Source organism: Equus asinus, chromosome 2, assembly GCF_041296235.1.
Source record: "Equus asinus isolate D_3611 breed Donkey chromosome 2, EquAss-T2T_v2, whole genome shotgun sequence".
Lineage (NCBI taxonomy): Eukaryota > Metazoa > Chordata > Mammalia > Perissodactyla > Equidae > Equus > Equus asinus.
Window position 1 is genome coordinate 163,448,651 of NC_091791.1, and position 16,539 is coordinate 163,465,189.

The window sequence follows — 16,539 nt, forward strand, 5'->3', positions numbered from 1 at the left end:
ATTCCTATCAGATACCAATGCAAAATTTAAGTCCCAGTTGGATTAAATAGCTAAATGTGAAAAAGAGAAATTTAAAACTATAAAAAAAGAAAAAGAATATGGTACACTATCAACTGTAAAGGAGACAAAATCACAAACCTAAAGGAAAAGATTGATCCATGTAAGTATATTATATTTTGTGTATTTATGAACACCATAAAATGTTAATATAATCCCAAATACTTTCAATTCATGCAACCTGTGTATGTGTATAATTATAAAAATCAGTTTAAAAAGATAAGAAGTCAAAAGAGAAATCAGCAAAAGTATGAACTAGAAAGACAAAAGAGAATGTTTGAATTAATGCCCCAATGATTATTAATCAAAGAAATACAATAAAAATATTTTTACACACATCTAAATGTTAAAAAGAAAAGTACAAAATCCTGTATTTCAAAGTCATGAAAAAATTAGAATTCATCATAGAGTATAAATATCTACAACTTTGGAAAAAATTTGATAATTTCTAGTAAAGTTAGAAAGTTTATACCCTAAAACTCAGCCCTTCCAGTTCTAGGTACATAGCCTAGACAAATGATTACCTGTGCACAAAGAAGCGTGTACATGTATATTACATTGAGCTGTTATTTATAACAGTAAATTATTTGAAAATTCTAAATGCGTCCCAAGAGGAAGAGATTTAAATAAATTTCAGTGTATCTGTAAAATAAAACACTCTGTGGCCATTAAAATGAATGAACCACATTCAACAAATGGTGTTGGGAAAGCTTGATATCTGCATGTAAAAGATGAAGTTGGATACTTACCTCACACCATGTACATAAATTAACTCAAAATGAATTGAAAACCTAAGTGTAAGACCTAACACTATAAAACTCCGAAAAGTAAACATAGGGGAAATTCTTCAATAAATTGGATTTGGCAGTTATTTGGTGGACATGTTACTGAAAGCACAAGTAGCAAAACCAAAAACAGACAAATATGAAAATATCAAACTTAAAAACTTCTTTGCAGTATAAGAGAGCAGAATTTACCACCCCAAAATGTATCTCTTTGGCTTGATTATTTTTAATAACAAAAGATTCAAGAGAGAAACTTTTACCTTGCCCCTAATTGACTAAAAGAATTTAAGATAGAAGGCCTATTTCAGGAAGGAGCCAACACCATAGATAACTATAGTATAATATGAAATGGGCGTGTGTAGACAAGGAGGGACGTAGCAAGACCCATTTGATCAAAGTCTTCTCCATGTCTCAATGTTTTGCTTTGTTTTGTTTTTCTGAGGAATATTAGCCCTGAGCTAACATCTGCTACCAATCCTCCTCTTTTTGCTGAGGAAGACTGGCCCTGAGTTAACATCCGTGCTCATCTTCTTCTACTTTATACGTGGGACACCTGCCACAGCATAGCTTACCAAGCAGTGTCATGTCCGCACCCGGGATCCAAACCAGTGAACCTGGGCCACTGACGTGGAATGTGCAAGTTCAACCACTGTGCCACTGGACTGGCCCCCATGTCTCAATGTTTTTAAAGACAGGACAAAGATTTGTTTACCAAATATTTGCTTTTCTATTTCTATGTGAATTGCCTTCCTCTCTTTTAAAGTCCAAAACCACTACACCCAACAATCTCCCTTGCTTTAGCTGAAAATAGTATTTAAGGTGGTGACTTCAGCCACTTTAGCAAGTTACTCAGTTTTCCTGGGATTCTCCCATGTATAAATGTTATTAAACTTGTTTAATTTCCTCCTGCTATTCTGTCTCTCGTCAGTTTAATTCTCAGACCAGCCAGAAGAACCTAGAAAAGTAGAGAAATATTTCTTCCTCCCCTACAGCAGCAAAGCAAACAATCAACAGAGTGAAAAGGCAGCATACAGAATGGGAGGAAAATGTTTGCAAATCATCTGATAAATATCTGATAAGGAGTTAATACCTAGAATACCCTACACCTTAGCAACAACAAAAATGAATAATTCAATGAGAAAATGGGCAAAGGAGTTAAATAGACATTTACCCAAAGAAAATATGCAAATAGCCAGCAAGCATATGAAAAAATACTCAATATCACTAATCATCATGGAAATGCAAATCAAAACCACAGTGAGATATGACCTCATACCTGTTAGGATGTCCACTCTCAAAACTAAAACAAAACAGAGAAAATAACAAGTGCTGCTGAGAATGTGGAGATGTGGAGAAATTGGAAAACTTTGCATTGTTAGTGGAAGTGTAAAACAGTGCAGCTGCTCTGGGAAAACAGCATGGAGTTTTCTCAAAAAATTAAAAACATAATTACCATATTATACAACAATCTGACTTTTGGGCAAATATCTAAAAGAACTGAAAACAGGATTTCAAAGAGATATTTGCACACCCATGTTCCTTGCAGCATTATTCATAACAGCCAAGGGGTGGAAGCAACATCAATGGATGAATGGATAAAAAAAAAATGTGGCATATGCATACAATGGAATGGTACTGCTTTAAAAAAGAAGGAAATTCTGTCATAGGCTACAACATGGTTGAACATTGATGACTTTATGTTAAGTGCAATAAGCCGGTCACAAAAAAGACAAATACTTCATGATCCACTCATATGAGGTAACCAAAGTAATCAAAACCTTAGAAATATAAAGTAGAACGGTCATTGACAGGGGCTGGGGGAGGCAGAAGGGGGAGTTGTTATATAATAAATAAAGTGCTTCAGTTTCACAAGATGAAAAAGTTCTAGACATGCGTTGCACAACAAGTGCATATAGTTAACACTATTGCACACTTAAAAAAGCGATTACAATGTCATGTTTTTGACCACAATAAAAAAAAGAATGTGGGCTAGCCTTGTGGTGTAGTGGTTGAGTTCAGTGTGCTCAGCTTCAGCAGACCAGGTTCGTGAGTTTGGATCTCGGGTAGAGGCTTACACCTCTCATCAAGCTATAATGTGGCTGCGACCCACATACAAAATAGAGGAAGATTGGCACAGATGTTAGCTCAGGGATAATCCTCCTCAAGCAAAGAGGAAGGTTGGCAACAGATATTAGTTTAGAGTGAAACTTCCTCATCAAAAAAAAAAGAAAAAAAGAAAGAGAATGAACTAGAGCAGCACATATTTAAACAGATAAATCATTGAAATATTAAACTGAGTGAAAAATAAAGATAAATTTTAGAATAGTAGCATTTATATAGGTTCCACTTCTATCAAGTTAAAAACATGCAAAATGTATTTTATGCACAGTGTATAAAAATGAGAAAAAAATTCTAAAAACAGACAAAGGAATGATACTTATAGAGTTGATGACAGTGAATATTTTTGCTATAATAAAATAACTGAGGGACTGGCCCTGTGGTCGAATGGTTAAGTTCGCGCGCTCCGCTGCAGGCGGCCCAGTGTTTCGTTGGTTCGAATCCTGGGCGCGGACATGGCACTGCTCATCAGACCATGCTGAGGCAGCGTCCCACATGCCACAACTAGAAGGACCCACAACGAAGAATATACAACTATGTACTGGGGGGCTTTGGGGAGAAAAAGGAAAAAATAAAATCTTTAAAAAAAAATAACTGGAAGTTGAGGGTTTCATAGGGGTCTTTATTACCTCTGATAATCCACTTTTGTAGTAAAAGAATCTGAAATAAATGAGGAAAAATGTTAGAAATTTGACAAAACATGTTATATCAATGTCTACACAATTCTATGACTGAAATAGTTCATGAGAAATTGATACAAATATGCCCAACTCTTCTGAGGGACAGTTTCTATCCTCGTCGACGCATTTTTTAAAGTAAAAATTTAGTCTAAAATATGTCATGCACATATGGCTAGGAATACATGTTTAAAGTAGTCTTTAGCCTATAGTTAGTGTATTATACATATTCCTTAAGAGGCAATGAAAAAAAAGTATTGGATAGATGTTATAAAATGGCTACTGAGTGTTTGGGAAAAACAGAGCAGTTAAATTTGATATCAAAAGTCAGGGAATGTTTTTATTCTAATCTCCATGGACGATATATCAAACTTTATAATTTAGTACATTTTATGCCACTTAACCAGCTTGAATACTTCCTGTTTTGTTGTGAAGTAAACGACGGGCATATATAAGGGCTTCTTCATTTATTCTTTGTCCATGAGGACCAACATAACAGTACTGCTTTTACCTGATTCTTGAGAGATACATAAGAACAAATGTGAACACATAGATGAACGAAAGGATAAGGTAAAATGAGCTATGTGTAACTTATACGACAGGTGGGATTTCTATTTCCTTAAGAAAGACCTAGGTCGGCGGGGTGACACAGCGGTTAAGTTCACACATTCCGCTCTGGTGGCCCAGGGTTCACAGGTTCAGATTCCGGGTGGGGAATGGCACCACTTATCAAGCTGTGCTGTGGCAGGCATCCCGCATATAAAGTAGAGGAAGATAGCTGAGGGCCAGTCTTCCCCAGCAAAATAAAAGGAGGATTTGCGGCAGATGTTAGCTCAGGGTTAACCTTCCTCAAAAAAAAAAAAAAAATAACTAAATAAAAATTAAAAAAGAAAGAGCTATGTGTTTCTTGTCAGTGGATGACAGTTACTGTTTGGATCGATCTACTCAAAGAAAGTAGCCTGTTTGCCTCGTTATAAAAGTAATATTTCTTATACATATTAGGAAACAAAAATGTGAGTCCATTTGCGTGTGCTTGTGAGTTTAGAAAAGTTTATAAAATTTTTACACACATTTCGTCAACTGGAGAATTTAGCTGAAAGATCTCTAATTCTTAATTGAAAATAGACAAATTCATATTTGATTTCTCTTTAATAAAATTTAGTCTTGGACATTTCTGGGTTTCTAACTATACTTAGTGAGCCATTTTTTCTATTTGATTCTCTACTACATTTAAAAAATATTAAGCCCAACTGAATTGAATTTCAATTAAAATAATTATTATTCCAATAAAATTAAACATTATACACATACAGGGTGTTTGATAATCTCAATATACATCTTGAATATTTTTAAAAATCTGCAAATAAAACAAATTAATACCAACTTATTCTGAGATGTAACATGTATGGGTTTTTCCTCTAAAAACCTTCATCATCATGATTGTTGCCTAGATGGTCTGTCTGGAGCTGATGTGTTGGGTTCTCAGTCTACTCATGGCTGCTTTCATCTCCTGATTCCTCAGAGTATAAATAATGGGGTTCAGTAAGGGTGTGATAACTGAATAAAACACAGAAACAAATCTATCCACTGAAGAGCTGCTAAATGGCCAAGCATAAATGAAGATACATGGTCCAAAGACCAGAGTGACCACAGTAATATGAGCAGACAGTGTGGACAGAGCCTTGGAGAGTCCACCAGAGGATCGCCATGGGACAGTTACTAGAATGACAGTGTAAGAAATGAGCAAGAGTATGAAGCAGAGGAAAGAGAACAGTCCCTGTCAGCAATTACCAGCAACTCCAGAACACAGGTCTCAGTGCAGCAAGCTTTAGAACCAGGGGAAGGTCACCAAAAATATTGTCCACTATATTGGGGCCACAGAAGGGCAAGGTGATAGTAAAGGCCATCTGCCTCATTGTCATGTGCACAAAACCAGCAGCCCATGACAGCAGCACGGAGCCCATGAGTACCCGGCGGTTCATGATGGTTGTGTAGCAAAGAGGTTTGCATATTGCAATGTACCAATCAACAGCCATAACTGTGAGAAGAGTCATCTCACTGCCCCCTAAAAAGTGGAGGAGGACCATCTGAGCCATACAGCCCCACAAGGAAATAGTTTTATTTTCTCAGAGAACATCTGTGATCATCTTAGGGGTCATGATTGTGGAAATATGCATAGCAAGAAAGGAGAGATTTCCAAGGAGGAAGTACATGGGTGTGGAGTGCAGGTGAGATTGAAAGGTTACGATGACCACAATGAGAAGGTTTCCTGACATAATTGCCGCATAGGCCAACAAAAATATGAAAAAAGAGAAAATTTCGAGTTCCCAAGTGTTGGTGAGTCTGAACAAAACAAACTCAGATACAATTGAGCTATTCATCACATCCATGTAGTCTAGGTAGGAGTTTTCAGAAAGTCTTTAAATTGAAGATGATGTGGAAAGGGTGATAATCTGTGGTAACTTTTTTTCAATTTCTTTTTTTTAAATATTGGCACCTGAACTAACAACTGTTGCCAATCTTCTTTGTTTTTTTTCCTGCTTTTTATCCCCAAATCCCCCCAGTACATATTTGCATATTTTTAGTTGTGGGTCCTTCTAGTTGTGGCATATGGGATGCCACCTCAGCATGGCCTGATGAGTGGTGCCATGTACATGCCCAGAATCTGAACCAGCGAAACCCTGGGCAACAAAAGTGGAACGCTCAAACTTAACCACTCGGCCATGGGGCCGGCTCCCCGCATCTGTGATAAGTTTGAAGGTATGGGCATATAGAAGGTAGTATTTGATTCCTACAGAAAGAGAGAAGATGGACATTTCTGAAAAATATATTTTAACTGATTAATACAAGCGACATTCACATCACTGCATGTTTTCAGCCCAAAAAGCCCAAAATATGAGAAATTTATTGTAAAATTTTGCAGTCAGAGATTGAAGGTCCACATTGATTTACTGTTTGCATCATGAGTTCCTGAATCATGAGTTCAGTGGGTTAACGAGTAAAAGAGTCAAATGACTATTAGTCAAATGAGTTAGTTCAAATAGGAGTATAGTTGTGTAACTTTTTGGTGCCTAGTATTTAATCTTTTACTCCTTTCCCACTCTCTCATTTGAAATATTCAGATATGTGCATAAGAGTTAAACTGTATATCCACTCATCAGATTACTTTAGGGAACTTTCTTCTATTAGCTATACTATGTTCTCACCTCTACTTTTTATCCCAAAGAGATATACCAGTGATTTCACTTATTCCTGAAGCTTTAAACTGGCTTCAGTCTGTCATATAGTCTTACCCCCGCCCCAAATTATAATCAAGTAAACTTCCTAGGAAGTTTCTGGATAAGAATATAAATGTTTTTCAGTGTCAAGGTTTCTCTCTCTACCTGCTTTCCTTCCTTCTTTCTTTTATTCTTCTTTTTTTTTTTTTTTTTTTTGAGTAGTGCTTTGTATCTCATACTTTGGTTCCTAAACAAGGTCCTGACCTCCACCGTTTTGTCTTTTTGCATGTTTTCCTGAGTCTGTTGTTGCTGGGTTCCTGACTGGAGTTTTCTTTCTTGTCTCTTTCATTCTGTGTACAGATGTTCTCTGAACCACCACCAATCGTTTTACAAGCAGTGCTTATGTTTCCTTCGTTCTAAATGCTCATCTTCTTTGTACCCATTGCTTTCCTTTGACATGTCACACTTGTATGCAGAGTGACTATTGGCTATTATACTTGCTCATACATCCTTGACACTTGCACTTTACACTTCACACTCAATGTGTCTCACTTTTATCTACTTTTTAGTCTTGATTTAGATCTTTTGGTCCCAGCTTTCTTTTTCTTTTCTTGTTTTTTGAGAAAAAAACATTAATGAAACACACCAAACACACAAACACCCTTGCAGGACACTTGGCCCTAACCAAAACTTCCATGGAGACCTGTGGTCCACATCAAATATTTGGTCCTGTCTAAAACCATTTGGCATGGACAAAACATGCTCATGGACATTTTGAACATGACCAAATGTCAAGGACCTTTTGGCATGGACCAAATGTCCTATGGGTGTTTTTGACAGGACAAAATGTCTGCTAATCATAGACACAGATGTAGGCGCACACATCCACACACAAACACAAATGCATGTACTGATACCACCTTCTAGTGCTGGAGCATGAATTTTCATTTTTTGGCTCAATAGTTGACAAAATATTCAGAAGTTATCGTTTAGCCCAACTATCAGAATATAGAAAAAAATTGAACCAAAAGTCAAGATTTAATTAGTTCTGGCTCAACATTTATGAGACAAGTGTACTTTTAACTCTTTTGAACATTGATTTATTTTTCTATAAAAATAAAATAATGCCCACTTTTCAACCTCACAGATTATTATGAGACTCTAAAGAGTAACATATATGAAATATATTTGCATGTTTCATTGTATACACATAGGTGCTATGTATGTGCAGTGTCAAAATTCTGTCTTTAGCATTATCGCATTTTCTGGTGATTATAAGGCTACTCAAACTGATAAGGACCACAGAAAAATACTACGATGGAAGATTTGGTAAAAAAAGACTTAGTGTTAATGCAAGAATTTTTCTCTATTAAATATAAATGATTTAATTACCTAGTTGTCTACTTTATAAAGAACTATTGTCATGATCACTGGTATTCTATTTCATGCAGTAATTGGGTCTACACGTTAGTTATAAAATTGTTTTCAAAACTATGCAGTCTTCAGTCTCAAAATACTAATGGGAGAAAATCTTGAGGAGAACCATAAAGGTGACTAAGTAGTTTAATACATAAAATAAGAAAATTAAAAGCAAAAAAATTTATTGATTTAAGCTTTTTAAAAAATGTATAAGCATGTTTATAAAATATGTCCAGCTAAGTGTAGATATAGATGGATTCAAATCTGTTATGATAGAAGGAATCATTCTGTGTGAGAATTCGTACATATGATCAAAGATGAAATTTCTTTAAAATATATTTTTTTCTACTCAGACACAGGTAAAAATAGGTAAGAGTTACAAAAAAGAAAAAGAGTTCATCCTAACTTAACCCACAGTTAAACTTCAAATGGAAGATTTAAATTTTTGAGTGGTATGTATTATACAAATAACAGTGAACTGAAAAGGAATGGAAAATAATTGAATAAAACTGGATCAGGCAGGGTTTGGTTTCTTTCTAGCAGGAGCATTGTCTGAGAATGGGATGGATGGCCTGTGACTGGGGAGCCTAGCTCTTTCTGTGCCATTCATATGACTAAAAGATGAACAATTACTCCAGTCTTTTCAACTGTTGTTGCTTGCTAGGGGGAAAAAATATACGGAATGTTCAATACGGTGCATCTATATTCAGTAATAAAGTCATTTCCACAAAGAAACTTAAATAATGTATGTGGAAATGTTTAACTGATAGTTTTTTTGACAAGAATAAGGGCTATATGGTTCCTATTGATCTCAAGGTTTTTTTTTTTTCTTATGATTCCTTTTCATGAGAATGTTAAGCCATGTTTGGATGAGATAACTTAGGGGTAATATTCACTTATCTCAAAAAATGTTTAGAATGTGAAAAATTAGATTTGTTGTCAAAATGATCATTGTAAACATTTTTCTAATTAAAAAATAAACTCATACATTTAATTTAAAAAGCTCAGTAGTATAAATACACAAAGGGCTTTGTTCTCATATATTGATGAAGTTTAAAATATTAAAATAATTGTTTTAAATTTAGGTAAACAAAGGCTGGTGGATTTAGAAAATTAGGAAATAGTCCTTCAATTGATAAATTACCAAAAATGAACATATTTTCAGTACAATTAAACAATTGTATTGATTAAAAGGTTATATAACTTCAAGGAAGAAAATAAGTTTAAATTTGAGGGGAAATTTTTAAAAAAGCACTGATCTAAATTAAGCATTTACTCACTTTGTATTCTGTCAGTATCTTCTGTGTTGAAATAAATACTCAATGTTGGAAAATAAAAACATAGATACGAAAATTAATATAAAATAAAATAAGTGAATTTTTCCCATTTTCTTGATCTGAGATTTTATTGAATTACATTTCAGACTTCCGCAGATGCTAAACTTAGCCAAGGAAAAACTTAATTTTTGCATTATTTTACCATATTCTAAATTATTTTTTTATTTCATAGGGATTAAACTAACCCAAGTGTATACACCGAAACACAAACTCAGACTGTAAAACTGACTGGTCAGATCAGGACCGTGAACAGTGTCTATTTATCCAGCACAGCCTGGCTCTTCTCACTGAAACTAGATACATTTGTCCAGATGCTAGTTGACCAAAATTATCTTTTATTCTTGGCTTATGATCAGAATAAAATTTCCATTCATTTTCAAGTTCCTTGTAAAATGTCTCCTCTTTTATTAAAGTATACAATTGCAGTATGTTGTCAGCACTGCTATTTAAACCTACCAGATTTAGCTGAGGAGTGGCCTCTTCGAAAACATGCAGACACAGTCAGATTCTGAATATATATTGCTTATTTTTGTTTTACCTCCATGAGCATACATGACAATCATTTGCAGGAAAAGAAAGAAAAAAGGAGAAGAAACATACGTGAGATGCAAACTAGTGATAAAGCCCCAGAGGGAATTATTAAAATAAACATGCTGGTGTTCCCTAGAGTTCAGAGCAAGGACTTATTCTCTCATTATTTAAATGGATTGTGAATTCACCAAGTGTATCAAGTATGTGAACTTTCTCTAGTAAGTGCTTTTCAGAGAGAGCACTAACTCAAGTGTTTTGATTGGTGGAGAGTGAGCACATTTATAGAAAATGGATCTAACATAGATGACAGGCTTGAGGAAATTATAATTCTATTAATTCTATTTTATTAGTCTGAATATTTATAATTAATTTGATAATTAAATGCATTTATTCAAGTAAAATTAAAATGAACATTGTCCACACTGAGCAAGACTTATGGGGAAATACACAGACTATACACCAGTTGTTGTGTTTTTTTTTTGAGGAAGATTTGCCCTGAGCTAACTGCTACCAATCCTCCTCTTTCTGCTGAGGAAGCCTGACCCTGAGCTAACATCTGTGCCCATCTTCCTCTACTTTATATATGGGACGCCTACCACAGCATGGCATGCCAAGCGGTGCCATGTCCGCACCCGGTGAACCCTGGGCCACCGAGAAGCATAACATGCGAACTTAACCTCTGAGCCACCGGGCCAGCCCCAGATCAGTTCTTAATATAGAGAAAAATCTTTTACCATAGAAGGAGAGAGGGAGGGAAAAAGAAAGACAGTGAGAGACAGAGAGAGAAAGCAGGGGAAGCTTTCACCATGGTAATCAATGAATGATTAATAGTAATCAATAAATGACGAATTAGTGGAGTTTAGCGATGAACCACTCTGAAGATTTAAAGTTTCACTAAGTCCTTTATAATTACGTAGAACTTCATGATGGCTCAACAGTATCAAAGGAAGATCTTGGAAGAGACTCTAGTAGAACTTTTATGGAAAACAATTTATTTAAGGAAATAAAATTCTAAAGGCCAACTGAGTAACAATACATGATTTCAGATAAGCTCATTTGTTAGAGAAATTTTCTGTTTTTATTCTTGTATGTAAGTTTTCCATGTGTCTCCAACTATAATAATATTGAAAAGATTACAAGGAATTGAGGATAGTAAATATATGATAAACATGGTGCCACACTCATTTCCAAAGCGCAAGCATACATTGCTAGTAGATTTCTCACTCTTTCTGGTTGATCCTCTGAATTTTTTAAAAAATTTAGTTACCCATGCAGCCACTAGCAATTAGAATTGCATGAAAACGAAACTTTTTAAAAATCTTTCTTCTGAGGAGATAGATATATGGCATGGTGTAGTGTGGCATTTGAGAAGATGTGTTCAAGAAAGAAAAGGATTCTTAAATATAGAAATTAGAAAGATAATGTGAACACAATATTGAATGGCCAGACTAGATTACCCAAACCAGTTGGGAAGGATGGTAAATGTAGGCTTTTTCAGAACAAAGCTGAAATGTTGGGGGCACATGGTCTAGGGCCAAACTAAAGCTGGGCAAGTTACATAAAAAGGAAGAAGGGGATAAAGAGGGAATATTCAAGGTACACTGTTATATAAAATAAAAGACATCAAAGGATGGTCTCCAAGATGTTTGCGTAATTTTAGATTTTGTATTTGCCTTTGAAGACCTCTTTGCAATGTTTCTGTAAACTCACTGTTTGTATCCTTTAAAAAATTCAGGTTTACTACCTGAAACAGCCCACTAACTATTCCCTCTGCTTTCACTTTGCTACGTTACATTCTCCACTTAAGAAGACAGAAGTATACCAAACTTTAAGTGTATATAGGATCCCATCACTCCCAATCTCAAAAGGCTTTAATGGCTTTATAATGCCAGTAAAAAAGGATCCTCTAGGCCCGAATACTCTGGTCTCTTCTTGTCTATAAAATCTCAGCACAGATCTTTCTTCCTTTTACTCATCAACCTCCTAGGTAAAGTTCTACCTTCAGTACCTACAAGCTCTGTCTCACTTCACAATGTCTATATACACTGGCCCTTCTGCCTAGAATGTTCTTTTCCCTGTTCAAATGTCTAATTCTTTGGCTTTCTTACTGTGTTGGTATAGATGTCCTCCTTACAGTGATCGTCTGAGTCCACCATGCCCAACATAGATCCTTCCCCCCATTATTCTCTCCAGGTCAGGGACCAGGTGCATATCATTAACCAGGTATCCACATTGCTTTGGACAGTGATTGGTACCTAGTAAATATTTTTAAAAATGTTTTATTAATTACTCAATTCAGTTAAAAGAACATGGAATATCCGTGTTTTATGGTGTAGCAAGGTATAAAAAGTGGTTCATGGTTTTAATCTTTAATATTTCAGTTGATGTTGATTCTTAGAAAACTATTTGGATACTCAAAGATGTGTTTGAAATGTTCATTTCTAGGTGTATTTTTACATTGTACTAGGAATGATTAGCCTAATGAAGCCATCTCAGAAAGAATATTCTTCAAGTACTCATTCAAATCACAGATCCTCTTTGAAGCCTCCATAGGGTTGACATATATTGATAGATATTTTAACACCTGTTAAGTTACTAGGTAAAACATTAGAAATAAAAACTTTATACTTAACACCATATAGTGTGCTGTCTTATTAATGTTGCCTATTTTTACATATTGATTGCCTGAAATATTATTAAATTTTGTAGGAGGACATTATGCTTATGTATTTTAAACATACATCAGGACTTCTTCCCTGAATTCGAAGATTAAAGGAGGTACAAGGAGGTAATGAATGCATACTTATTTATGCATTATGCATTAGGTTGAACATTTGACATTAGAAGTTTAAATATAAAATGCCTTAATTACACAAATTTTGAGGGAAGAAAATTGATATCATTTAATATTTTCATTTCAATTATTTGAATAAATATTTAAGGCTCAAAGCCCAAAAGTAGCAAAGCACACAAAATAACCAGTTTTTATAAACAATATTTAGTGGATGAACTAGGAACAAATATGTTGCCTGCTCAATCTTTTAATGGCTGCCTTCATTTCCTGATTCCTCAGAGTACAAATAATTGGATTACTGAGGAGGGTGATTATAGATTAAAACACAGAAAGAAACTTATCTACAGAATAATTATTGAAGGGGAAAGCATAGACGAATAGCGAGACCAACACTTTGTGCTGCTGACCACAGTGATGTGAGCAGAGAGGGTGGACACAGCCTTGGAGGATGCACTGGAGGAGCGCTGCCAGATGGTGACCAGCCTGACAACACAGGCTATGAACAAGAGAATAAAGCAGATCAGGGACAGAAGCCCACTCTCTGAAATTATCAAGAGCTCTAGGATATAGATCTCAGTGCAGGCAAGCTTGATGACCAGGGGAAGGTTGCAGAAAATACTGACAACATTGGGACCCCAGAAAGATAAACCCACTGTGAAAATCATCTGGCTTGTGGTACGTATGAACCTATTGCCCATGACAGCAATAGAAACACAATGAGCACTCTGAAACTCATGATGATCTTGCAGTGTAAAGGTTTGCATATGGCAATATAGCTGTTGATGGCCATAGCTGTCAAAAGAAACATCTCTCCTCTCCCACTGTAGTGCATGAAGAACATCTGGGCCATGCAACCCCACAAGGAGATGGTCTTGTGTTTTCTAAGAAAGTCTGCAATCACTTTGAGAGTTGCTGTAGAAGAAAGACATTAGTCAAAAAGTGATAAAGTTGCCAGAAAGAAATACATGAGTCAGTGAGGGTGGTTATCAAATATTACAGAAATCACAATGAGGAAGTTTCCTACTATGATGGGTACACAGACAACAAAGAAGATTGCAAAAAGGAATATTTGAATTTCTTGAGAACTGAAAAGTCCCAGCAAGATGAACTCAGAAACACTTGATCTGTAATTTAGAAGACCCATTCAGCCTTTTGCATGAGTCTGTCTGTTGTCTAAAAGAAGAAAGAACACAGGAAATTTTAGGGTCTAACAAATCAGTGAACCCAATATTTACTTAAGCATCCTATTTCTTATTGAGGGAAATAACTTTTTCAGTAACACAACTGCTTTGTAGGTATTTTGCAGTTGGAGATACTTCACATGACCACACGACAGTAGGAAGTGTGGTGGCTATGGAGCCAACTAAATCAAATTTGTCTCTTGGTTAGTACAAGACAAGATCAGTTAGATATTTGAGAAAACTTGTCTCCCATTATGTTCAACTCCAGATTAGACTGCATGTGAGCACTTAATTTATCAGAAAGTTGGAGAAGAATTTTGAAAAGTATCACTGTGGGAGATTTTCATCTTTTACAGTTCTCAGAAAGTACATTTTTGTGACATCCTCAGTAAAAATTTTGTCATGTTAAAAAAAAATTGTTAAAATCACATAATGTACATTATGCTTCCTGAAGAGATCTAATTAGAGAGCATAACCATATTGCTGATATAAAGCTGAATGTTGAAACAATTATATAGTTAACTGAGATCAAACCCAATTACTGAGGAAACATGAAGATTTTAGGCAATAATGCCCCAGATTGACTTAAAACTACAGACATCTTATTTAACGCCTAACTCTTCTGTTTATGTAATTAGACATACGAGTGTATCCCATGTGCATTCTGATCCAATGGTTGCAAAATTGGATCAAATGATCTTGCTATCTGCTATCCATTTTTAATTCTTATGTTTCCACACATAGTGAGTATATAGAAATAGCAAAATCACCATCATTACAACTATGAACTAAGGAGGTTTACCACTGTAGTGTTGTTCAACAATTCTCCATTTAAGAAGTGTAAAGAGTAAAGTGAATCATATGCCTTTGTGAAACTAAACTCAAAAATGTATGGTGTGTTGTTTTTACAGAGCGATGTCTTTGGATTAGTTACTTGTCTGCTTTAGAACTGTTTCGTCACAATGATTTTCTTTAGGTTCATTTAACCTTTAACTTTATCAAGGATGGAAATATAAATCATCAACTGTCTGAGGTGGACTCAGCTAATCCAAATGAAATTTTAAAAAATGCACATTTCCATTTAAAGGGAATATGTCAGCTCTCGATCTACATAAATCTACTTATTTCAGTGCCTCCCTGTTTGGCTGATTTTAGCTCTATTTTTCAAGTCTTATTCCAGGCTTGTTGCTCATCTCCAGTCCTTTCCTTGCCTTCATCAGAGCCTAGACCCAGACCTAGTGTCGATTATGAGAGAGGAAAACAGGATATTTGTGATTTGGGGAGTACATTTTAGCCTTTTAATCACATGCTTTAAATTTTGAAAATACAGTAAACCTAGTTAGCTATAATGAACAGTTAATCATATGCACTTTCTATGTATGGTTACTATCACTAAAACACACATTTTATCGTAAGCAGCCCATAGTCTAACCATTATGTTTGACACCAACTTTCAGAGTCACATAAAAACTTCCTTTCACAAGGTAATAGAATGGAAAATGGAAATCTTTGCTATATCTCATTTATAGATGTGAATCTTTATTCCCTCTTTGAGCTTTGTACTTTTACTGCAAGACAATGATGTTATCTAAGCTACAGTCTCTGGATCCTTTGTGTTTCTCTGATGTAAAAATAAGTAGATTTGCATGCATACATGGACCTGGCAAAGAGAGAGTCCTTAAAGTCCTAGCCAAGGCAATTTCTCTCACTTTTACTTTTTTTTACAACTGAATGAATGTTCAAAAATTTGGTTATTTTCAGACTTCTGTCATAAGAAAGTTAAATTTCCTCATATATTCCTCCAATAATTCCTAAGAAGTGTAATGATAGCTTCAAAATTTTCTGTGGTGACATTTTATGAGTTTCTAAGCCATGTATCAGGCAGTTGATCCTTGCAGTTCTATTATTTATCTCTCTTTAAAAATAACTCCATCCCTAAAAGTAAGTGGCAACTTTCTCTATATTATGCAATAATTCACAGAATAAAATCATTCAATTTGATCAGTGTAGCCAAATAATTTAAATATACTTAGATCTCTTTTCTGTAAGAATAATTTATTGGGCCTGGATTACAGGATTATTATCTTAATTCTCAATTCACATAGCATGGTAATTTTTGTATTTTTTTCTAATTGTAACAAAATCAAATTTCTTCCAGTTTAATATTTCCCTTTCCAGCCTTCCCCTCAGTTATTATTTTGGCATTTGTATTTTATCACTTATGGACACATTTAATATTGTAAATGAAGGAAAATACTGTAACAGAAGTGGGATACAGGCAGAGTAACATGTCAGGGTTATGTAACCTACAAGCTTGCACTTGCTCTTCGAAAGTAGCATCAATATGAAATCCCAGATGCTTAATCGTCATCATCCAGTGATTTTATTTTCTGTTCTGGACGTCAGAAGACAGCTGTATATA

At 35.1% G+C, this 16,539-nt stretch overlaps 1 pseudogene; it reads right to left on the reverse strand.

The window, feature by feature from the left end:
• Window positions 1-5,084: 5,084 nt before the first annotated feature.
• On the reverse strand, window positions 5,085-6,027 carry LOC106833336 (olfactory receptor 4L1-like; annotated as a pseudogene).
• Window positions 6,028-16,539: the final 10,512 nt, after the last annotated feature.